This window comes from Meleagris gallopavo, chromosome 11, assembly GCF_905368555.1.
Source record: "Meleagris gallopavo chromosome 11, MGAL_WU_HG_1.1, whole genome shotgun sequence".
In the NCBI taxonomy this organism is placed as follows: domain Eukaryota; kingdom Metazoa; phylum Chordata; class Aves; order Galliformes; family Phasianidae; genus Meleagris; species Meleagris gallopavo.
The window spans coordinates 20,046,400-20,056,150 of NC_139414.1; positions in this window are offsets into that span (position 1 = coordinate 20,046,400).

Consider the following 9,751-nt stretch of genomic DNA (forward strand, 5'->3'; position numbering starts at 1 on the left):
TTGAAGTTTGCTCTGATTGCTCTAATTGCTTTCTGCGTGCGAGCGATTTGTGGCCGTTCCGATTCCGCTTCCTCTCATTTGCCTGATTGTAAAAACAATGTCTCACTGCAGATGCATCAAGTGAGAAAGGCACGAAATGCAGAAAGAAAAGCATGATTCATTAGCTGAGGTGCTGCACTGTAGCAAGACCAGGAGCGGGGCTGACTGCAAGCCATGCCCTTTTATCTGCTATGTGACCTTGGATGCATCGTTTGTTTCCTGTTGATGCACCCTCTAAACATGCTATGCATGAGCTGGTCTGACAAATGCTATCTGAAGAGCAGGGGACTGGGAGGACAGAGTGGGATCTTTGAGCTGATTCTCTTGCAGTTGTGTAAAGGAATGTGAAAACTGAAACGTAGCGTGCTGGAGTAGGAACAGGATATCATTGAAATACATTGTGTATTCATATCATGAATAATAACACAACAGGGCTCTGGCTGTTGATATAAAACAAATAATAACAGAAAATAGTCGTTGACAACTCATTATAAAATGAACCCAAATGTATTTAGTGGTAAATGAGGAAAATAATAAGCAAGGCAGACCTTCTGCAGAGTGAGCTATTCATCTCTGAATCCCCTTCTCAAGCAAAAACTGGAGATAATTGTTGATCTCTCTATTATGTTTGCAGGTGTTGGGGATCTGGGGGCATTCAGCATCAGCTGTGCATCCAGAAGATTGCTGGCTTCTTCCCAAAGAGCTGAAATCTCATTCTTCTCTCTGTTTTAATGAAGCTTGCAGGTGCCCCTTTCTCTTATATGTTCTTAAACAGCTGAAGTTCCTGGAAAGGAGCAGGAAATGAGTGGAAGGGTCAAAAGCAGCAGAAAGGTGTGAGCTGGGCAACTCAGTGCTGAAATAGGTGAAGGAAAAGGGTGAACCAACCTTTCTGCATTTCCCTGAGAAGAAGCTTGAAAGTGCATGCATAAAAGAGGCTTCTGAAAGTTCAGGGGGGTGAGGAGAAACACTGGAATGGAAATCTCATAGTGATGGAGCTTCGCTGTGGTATTTTGATGCTTCTTGGAGGGAAATACGAGCATCTTGCTTCTCCAACCTTTAGCTGAAGTGGTACACTAGCTGAAGTCCTTCACTCTTCCCTATCTGAAAGGGCTTCATTTCTGACAAAAGTTCAGTGTTACAAAGAGATACCAGATCTTCACGTGTCCTGTGCTTCAGCAAAGCACTGACAACAGCAATAAACCCCCTGAGGTGAGATGTTCTGGGGTTATCTCTGAGGAAGGCTGCTCTTCATGCGGCTGCCAATTGCAAATGAACTTAGTTATAAAATTTCTCTTTATTGCCACCTTTCCGTATCCCTGAGGTTAATTCTGAAATATGCATGAAATGTAATTAGTGCAGATCCATTTCTGCCAGCACGTTTTACACAAGTGGCTCCCGGTGGCAGGTCTGGTTTTATTCATAATAAAATGATTCAGTTAAATGTAATACCACTTGGTATGCAGCAAGAGTGTTGTTTGTCTTCACAGCACTTTAATGATGCACTGCAGTCTTTGGTATCGAGGCACTACCTGCATCTCAATGAAGAGCTGTGGTTGCTGTACAGGGGAACGCCTCTGATAACATTTTCTTGAGCTCAGCCCATACTGCATCCTTTATCTATTGTTTGAGATGCAAGCTGTAGAGCATGTTGTGTCCTGATAGGGGCTATCATGACTTTGGTCATCACTTTGATGCAGGGCAATGTTTATACAGGGCAACAATGCGACAATCTGATTAAAGAGGAAAAATAGGAAGGAGGAAAAATCAGGTCATCCACTGATCTAATTCTCATGCTGGGTTAAAGAAACTAGTGTTTCTTAAACATCTCACTTAAAGCTCTAAGAGTATTCTAAACTCTAAGAAGTTTCTTGTCTGTTTCACAGAATCACAGAACTGCAGTGGTTGGAAGCCATCTGCTGAAGCAGGTTCCCAACAGAAGGCTGCACAGGTAGGCATCCGGATGAGTCTTGTATATCTCCATAGAAGGAGACTCCACAACCTCCATGAGCAGCCTGTTCCGGTGCTCTGTCACCCTCACTATAAAGAAGGTTTTCTACGTGGCTATCTGGAACTTCTTACATTCAAGTTTTAGGCCATTGCTCCTTGCCCAATTGCTGTGCACCACCAAGAAGAGCCTGGCCTCATCCATTTGCCTCTCACCTCCCTGTAGGTGTTTGTTAACATCAGTCAGATTCCCCCTCTGCCAATCTTTTCCCCGGGTTCTTCAGCCTTTCTTTATAAGGAAGATGATCCAGGCCAGTTGTCATCTTTGTGGTAATTGATGATTCGTTAATGGAGACACCAACATAGTCTCTTCTTAGAAACCTATATGATTAACAATCATCCCATTACAAACTTTCTCAGACATCACTTGGTACTCTTTAGCATTGCTATCCTGCCTGGTTTATATCTATAACTTGTTTTGCCTGTTTGAGTCCCCTTCTGTTTGTAACTGACCAAGATTTCTTCCCCTACTACCCTACTATAAAACGTTGGTATCCATTTGTTGGGACATATCAGAATTTCCTTGGAAAATGAATCAATTCCTGTATGCTTTCTATTTAAGACTTGAAAATAAATTAGGATTTGGAACACTAAGTATGAAATTAATTTTATTAGTAGCAAAATATTACTTAGACTGACATTGTTTTCAGTGTACATATGATGTCAGACTAGCTGTTGAAATTGAACGCTCAGTGAGCTACAATCAGAATCAAACAAAAGATGACTAATTACTGCAAGAGAGAAGCATCGCTGGGTCCTTCTATTGCAGGGACAAAACCATCTAAAAGCCTTTTTTGGTAGTGGTATTCAGAAGTTAGATATGTCTGAAATTAGATAATTAATTTGTTCTGATGTATCAAGAAAAGATGAATACCCAAAATGCAGACGGTAATTTATGTTCCGAAGTTGGTACCAACGTGGCAGTGCTCAGCAGCCCCTGGTTTGGAGACTTGTGTTGGGCTGAGCGTCTCTTCTTCCTTAGGCGTGTTCTTCCTTGGGTCTCTTACTCATTTGTCAACCTTAAAGCAGTAGTAATGGAGCAGTTGGAGAAACAGGAGGAAGGGCATTTGTTCCTTCAGGATTGTGAAATATTGCTATGTACAGAACTCATGAAAAAAACTGCTCCTGCAGTATGGAAACAGCCTTCAAATAGTCTGGGCTTGCTCTGAAGAGCATCACCTTGTGAAATGATGCCTAAACCTAAATTTTGAGGAAGCACTTATTTGAAGCTAAGAAAAATGGTTATCACTGTTATTTTTGCAAATCTTTTCTCTTGCTTTGTAGCAGTTATCCTTATCTCTTTTATGTCTGCAGACAGCGTTTGACATAAGTGCTAAAGAAACTCAAGAAACAAGATAAGATGTTGCTGCATGGTGATTTGGGAAAAGACACTTAAGTACCTGATCTGATTCCAGCTGCAAGGAGAATCATGAATTTGATCTGAAATGTTGCCTTTTTCAGTACGTTCTTCTGAAGTTAAACACTTCCTTAGGGAAAGCTTGTAATAAAATATTACCCTTATGATGGAGGAGAGAATTGTCTCAGAAAAGAGTGAAATACACGTCTAGTACTTGTTTAGATGAGTTTAGCTCTTCCATAGAGTTAATCTGTTACGCATCTACAGATGGGGGTGATCTAGATTTATTTCTTCAGCTATTTTCTTCAGCCTAGTTTCTTGATCAAAGGTTGTGTGTTATTGCTAAATTTAGTTTTGCTTTGTAGTATCTGGACTCATGGGGAATGGCCAAATACCTGTGTGGGCTCAGCCTGCGTGACCATGAGGTGACCCTTTGGGAAACTCCTCTTGGTTCTCCTCCCCCTGAGCCGCTCTCCATCCTCACTCCTTTCTTCTCTGCAGAGGAGATTGGAGAGTGCTGTCCTGCTGCGCAGAAGTGCTGGGCTGGCACATACGTGGAGTACTTGGATGTGAAGATAAGTATGCGTAGTGCAAGTATCTGTGAAACCTGTGTTTCTTGAGTTTTAGATCTCCGTTTTCACTTTGGTGTGGGAGCTTTTGATGCACACTGTGCTGTTGTATTTTCCCCTTTTAATCTTTATGCAGTTTTAGATGTTGATTTTCTTGAACAGAGCCGTGACTGTCTTACAGTAGTACATCTGAGTGTGTCATGACCAAGTTTGCTCCTGCTAGGTACCCATCCACAGTGCATCGACCATGCCTTGGAGTGGTGGTCATGTCCTGCACTGTCTGCACTCTGAGTAGTGGAGAGCTGCAGTCTGTTGTGCCATGTCTGACAGCCTCGACACAGCCAGCCTCAGTGCTTATAATTTCTTAGTGTCTGCTCTTTGCTTTGCTCAGTAGTTATAACCTATTGTCCCTTGTTCCATGTTTAAATCCTGGTTATGAGTCCATCCGAACACTGAACCTGCTGGTCTGCAGCCACAGAAGAGCAGAGCGTCCCAGGAGGTGGTGGCCTTGTGGCAGTACAAGTTGTTCTTACACTAAAACCTTCTGCTAATGGAGGCTCCATTCATTCCTCAAGCAATTTACGCTGAGCTTACTTTCTCCTTAATGTTAAAAAGCTTTTCCTAAAGCATTAATGTTCTCCTTACTGCAATTTGAGGTCCCTCCTGCTTGTCTTATCCCCCTGTGGTCATGGACTGCAGATTATTACTTTATTTTGGTGCAACAGCTTCTAGGGAACTGGAGAAGGTGGAATGAAACAAGTTGTTTCTCAATTAGGTTTAAGTGACTAAATAAGGTCTTGTAAAGGGTAGCTTCACGCTGCATCACTTTAATGAAATTTTCTTGTATGCCAGAATATGTTCTTGATAGTTTTGGCCAGACTTTACTAGAAGGAATTAATACTATGGATTTAATAGTAAAGGTCAAACACTTGTTTATGCTATAGTTTTTCTGCAGTTCAGTTATATGCTATGGCTGCAAGAACTGTTGTATTTTCTTACATTAGAACAAGAATACACAATCTTATTATCTCTTAAGGCTTCAGGGAAACAACGTGAAACTTCTGTGAGAGGAACTTGGAAAACGATACAGATTTGCTTCTAGGAAAAATATACCAGTTGTTTTTGTACGTTGGATTTTGGTTAGGAGAGGAAATATTTCAAAAGCAGGAATTGCCAGATAGCTTTTGTTGTTATTGCAGGCTGTGCAGAAGCTGGAGTTTTGCACCGTGAGGAATTGCTGAGTGAGCTGTTACAATGGATACATTTCAAATGCCTGTCATAGTTTTCTTTTCTACACTTAAAATGGGGCTATATCCATGATATTTCAATCCAAAGGAATTTGATGTCTCTGAGCAAGTTTGCAATTGGTAGTAATTTTCACTGCATTCTTAAAATGCTGACTGTGTACCTGCATGGCTATGCATGCACCGGGGAAGGGTCTTCACCTGGGCAGGTGTCTTTTTGGCCCATGGCTGTGATGGTCTATAGTGAAGATGCTTTGGGTTTCATGGATGTTGAGTTCACCTGTCAAGAAGGCAGTGTCCCTGGAGTAGCTTGATTAACGTTCCCTTCAAGACCTGCTGGCCCTGGGATGGGTGTCCCTGGTAGAGGATATTCAGTATTTATTCTTCTGATATCTAATATAATGGTAGATCAGTTTGTTTAGAATCAGGCTTCAACAGGATTAGACATATTTTTAATGACTAAAAAAGGAAAAAAAAAAATCAATGCCAACTGCTCTGCAATTTGCATTTCAGATGCTAATAATTCTCCAATTTCAGAGCACATATGCATAAGATGACTGTAATGAAGATACACATAGCAAGACAATATTTCATCTCAGTTTCTGTTTTCCCCTACGTAATTAACTCAACACAGCATCCACTGCTGTCTCCTCAGTGACTGGCAGTGGGCAGAAAACCAAACATCGGTTGGTTGTCATGGCAATGCTGAGTTCCAGTGCTGTGGCCTTGGATGCAAGTAAGCCCAGGCTTTAACTGGGAGCACAAATGGAGCCATAAAGGTGTAGCAAAGTCCTTCTCCTGTAATCTTTCAAGGAATTGGCTTCTCCTGCAGTTTTACCCATATTGATAAAAAAAAGATGTCAAAACAACAGCAGATTTTTCCACTGCCTGGCAAAGGAAGATGCTGAATTCATAGATTGGGGAAGTGCAGTTTGGTGTCACTGTTTTTCTAAGAGCTGGGATAAACACAGAAAGCATGATGCACTCCTTGCTCCAAGGAATGTGCAACATGTGGTAGAAATCCTGATTTTTTTTTTTTCTTTTTCAAACAGGAGCTAGATAATTGCTAGTTTCAACACTGGGCTGTGCCAGTTGAAAAGGTAATAAGATTTAAACAAGTTTATCTATCTGGCTTACTGTGGGGTTTGGAGGAAACGGGGCTGACTTGAAAGTCCACAGCAAATGCATTGGAAAACAGTAGTCTGAGTCAAATGGACCCATTCAAAGTTCTTCTGGTATCTCGTGGGCAAAAACTTCTCTATATAATGACAAGCACTTGATGTTCTTGCTGCCTTGACCTCAGTGTTGTGACACCAAATCAAGCTCATGCCCTCAGCCTTTCCCTGCTTCCAAAGTGCTGACGCAGAGGTTAATGTGAAGGCAACTCTTGGCTTTGCTGAAGAAGAAATGCTCTCAAAGGAACATTACTTCAAAGATGTGGGAAGAACTAATAAGAATTATGTTCACTTCCTGGAAAAGAAACTTCTCTAAATGTTTTATTAGGACTTAACTACAGGTGTTCTGTCAGTTTATTGTGATTAATGTGAGCAAAATGATGTACCCAGCTCCAGATACAGCACGGTTACTGAGACAGAATTAGCTCTACATCCATGAATATGAGAGCAACATTATCTTCTATGTAATATTCCTGTCTTTCATATTGACTTATTTAAAATAGAGCTCTGGTTTTGTAAGGCTATTTTTAATAGGTAATCATTTAAAAGAAGAAAAATGCAGGTGCAAAGGTGATGTTCTTCAAAGGATCACCCAAGGAAAGTTCAGATTTTAAGAACATGCTGAAATTTAAGTTAGTGACTTGAAGGTGAAACCAGGTGTTTCCATCAGGGATAGTGTAGGAAGGGAATTCCTTGTTTCAGTTCTTCCATCTTGGAAATAAATTTGAAGATGAAGCCTCCATGAATCTCACATCAATGTATGCAACACCTTTGTGTGAGATTGCTACATTTAAATATGCATAGTTGGAATACCAATGGTGGAGTATGTTCCAGCTTGAATGGCAAACACATGTCATCTGAAATTGTAGATGGAAATGGTTGCTGCATGAATTATTTTGCATTTAAAATAAGAGGTGCTACCAATTCTCCCTCAAATAGCATCTTTTGAAAAGCTGTTTTGATTAGCTGAAGCCAGACTGTAAATTAATGAATATCAGACAAAGGAAAGTAACCTATCTGACCTGATTTTCTCCTGCCTAATGGAGACTGCTGTGTATCTCTAAATGGGCAATGATTGAGAAAACCATGAGGTGTTTGGTCAGAGAGGTATCCACAGCCCTTGAGAAGGAGTTTCCTTCAAAGCACTGAATACATCCATGGGGATTTGGATAGAATTTACATCCCTTAACTACCAGATGGTTGGCTCCTATCCTGCCCCTGGTCTGCAGCTTTGTCATTGTTTCAGTTAATGATCCACAGCACACAATGTAAGTTTTGTCTGCCCATGCTGTCGCTGCTGCTTGCTTCTGTGTCTTGATGGCTAAAAGTCCACCAAATGACGTAGGTGTAGGATGTGACTCAGTAATCCCTGTGAGCTATCTTGCCTCTCGTATCAGGCGTTTTTTACAATCCCTCTGGTTTACGTGCATTGTTTTTAATTTATAACAAATTGTTCACAAGGGATGTGTTCCTTCGTTGCCTTATTGATTCTGAAATTACTGGAGCATTTTTCTGCCTTGCCTCTGCTAGGAAGGGAAGATAATTTTTTTTCTTAATTAGAAGTCTGATCTCACTGTTGTCATAAACTTGGTGTTGGAATGGACACAAGCAGCAGCTGACATACCTCTTCTGCTATGGACGAGGATGATATTGTGTGCAGGAGGGGAAGGTACTGTATATAAGAAAAAGCAGAAGATATTGTTGAGATGTATAGTTTGCTTTATTTGTTTTAAAGGCAAAATCTGTCGAAGTCCAATTTTCTCAAAGCTTAGTAATTCTCTGGCTGGTTGGCAATGTGGTGCAGGAAGGAGGTGTAGGTTTGGCTGCACATCACTGGGAGGGAACATTGCTGTCTAAGTTGCTGCACTGTTAAAGGCATGACTTACTGTATCTCTTACAAAGCCAGGCATCTGTTGTGCATGGATGTTGAATCCTGCTTCAAGCCATAGTTCTGTCCATATACAGGCTGCTGTAAGATTTGTGTATACAGGTTAGGATTGCCACAATATTGACTTTCAGAGGCTTTGTTCTTTCTGCCTTATAGCAGAGGAGAAAGTGCACTTCACAATTGTTCAAGATTATCAAAGAATGGAAGAGAAAAATATACATAAAAGCCCTTTTCTGCTATTTTTATGCCATTATTATGAAAAAAAAAAAAAGACATAATTTGCAAACATTTTTTTGCAAGAAATACAAATGTTGCTGTAACTAGTAGGGACGATTTACACAGCAATCTCTTGCTGAGAGATGTGGAATACATTACTTCTGTACCACCAAATGCTGTCTTTCTGTGCCCTTTAAGCTATAAAAGCAGGAGGAAAAAATACTCGGTTACAGCCACAAGCAGTCAGTGTGATGGAAATGGTGAGAAATGCCTTTTACTATCATGGTCATACAGTACCTCTCCAGGAGTATGTGTACCATCGGTACAAAATCAGATGCAGTAATACAGAAAATGCCTGCCTTAAACTTTGCAAAGTGTCTGCTACCCTGGGAACAAAAATGCAGCTTATCTGAGAGATTTTGCTGAGAATTGAAGGTGACGTACTGCATTCCCTCGTGCATATCATATCCTGGGTGCCACTAAATTGCTGGTAATTGAGTGCAGACTGGGGGATTATTTACCTCTCTGTCCCATCAGAGTGACAAAAGGCAGCCTTGGGGTGCTGATCACTTCATTCACCTCCCCGCTCTCAATATATTCTCAAGGCTGTTGCTTCTGCCTCCTGTCACAGCCCTACATCAGCATTTTCCTATCATCACCTCCAGGAGCACTCCCTTAATTTCTGCCTCGTTTAGCCCTAGACTATAAATAACACTAACTGCTCGCAGAACTGAGTCTTACAGAGCACTGCTCTGGAGACTGCTCAAAACCTGAACATTTCAGTGCTTTGACAGCCTTTCCAGACTAACACCTAATACATACTAATCCTCATGCCAGGTGCAAATCCATAATTATAACCCACCGTCAACAGCAGAGGCAAAATAATTCAGAACAGTCCAGTGAGGGAAGCACATTGAGAGTGTTTGTCGAGCCATTTTCTCTCTGTAGCTCCCTCTCCCCTGGCTCCCCAGTGAATATGATGGGAAAATAAATACGGATCTTTATGTCCATTTCCAGGAATGCAGTTGTCTCTGTGTGTACAGCACCCAGGAGGGCCGTAAGGAATAAATTAGTGATCTGCTGTGTACACGTGTCAGCTATGATATATGTCTCTGTTTGACTGCATCTACAGAGCTAAATATTTTAGATGAGCAAGACTTATAGTACTGTGAATGTCACTGACGAGCAAAAGGAACGATGAGATTACTGAGCTCTTTGGGGGTCTATTCTTCACCTATTGCTGCTATCCCTGCTGTGGG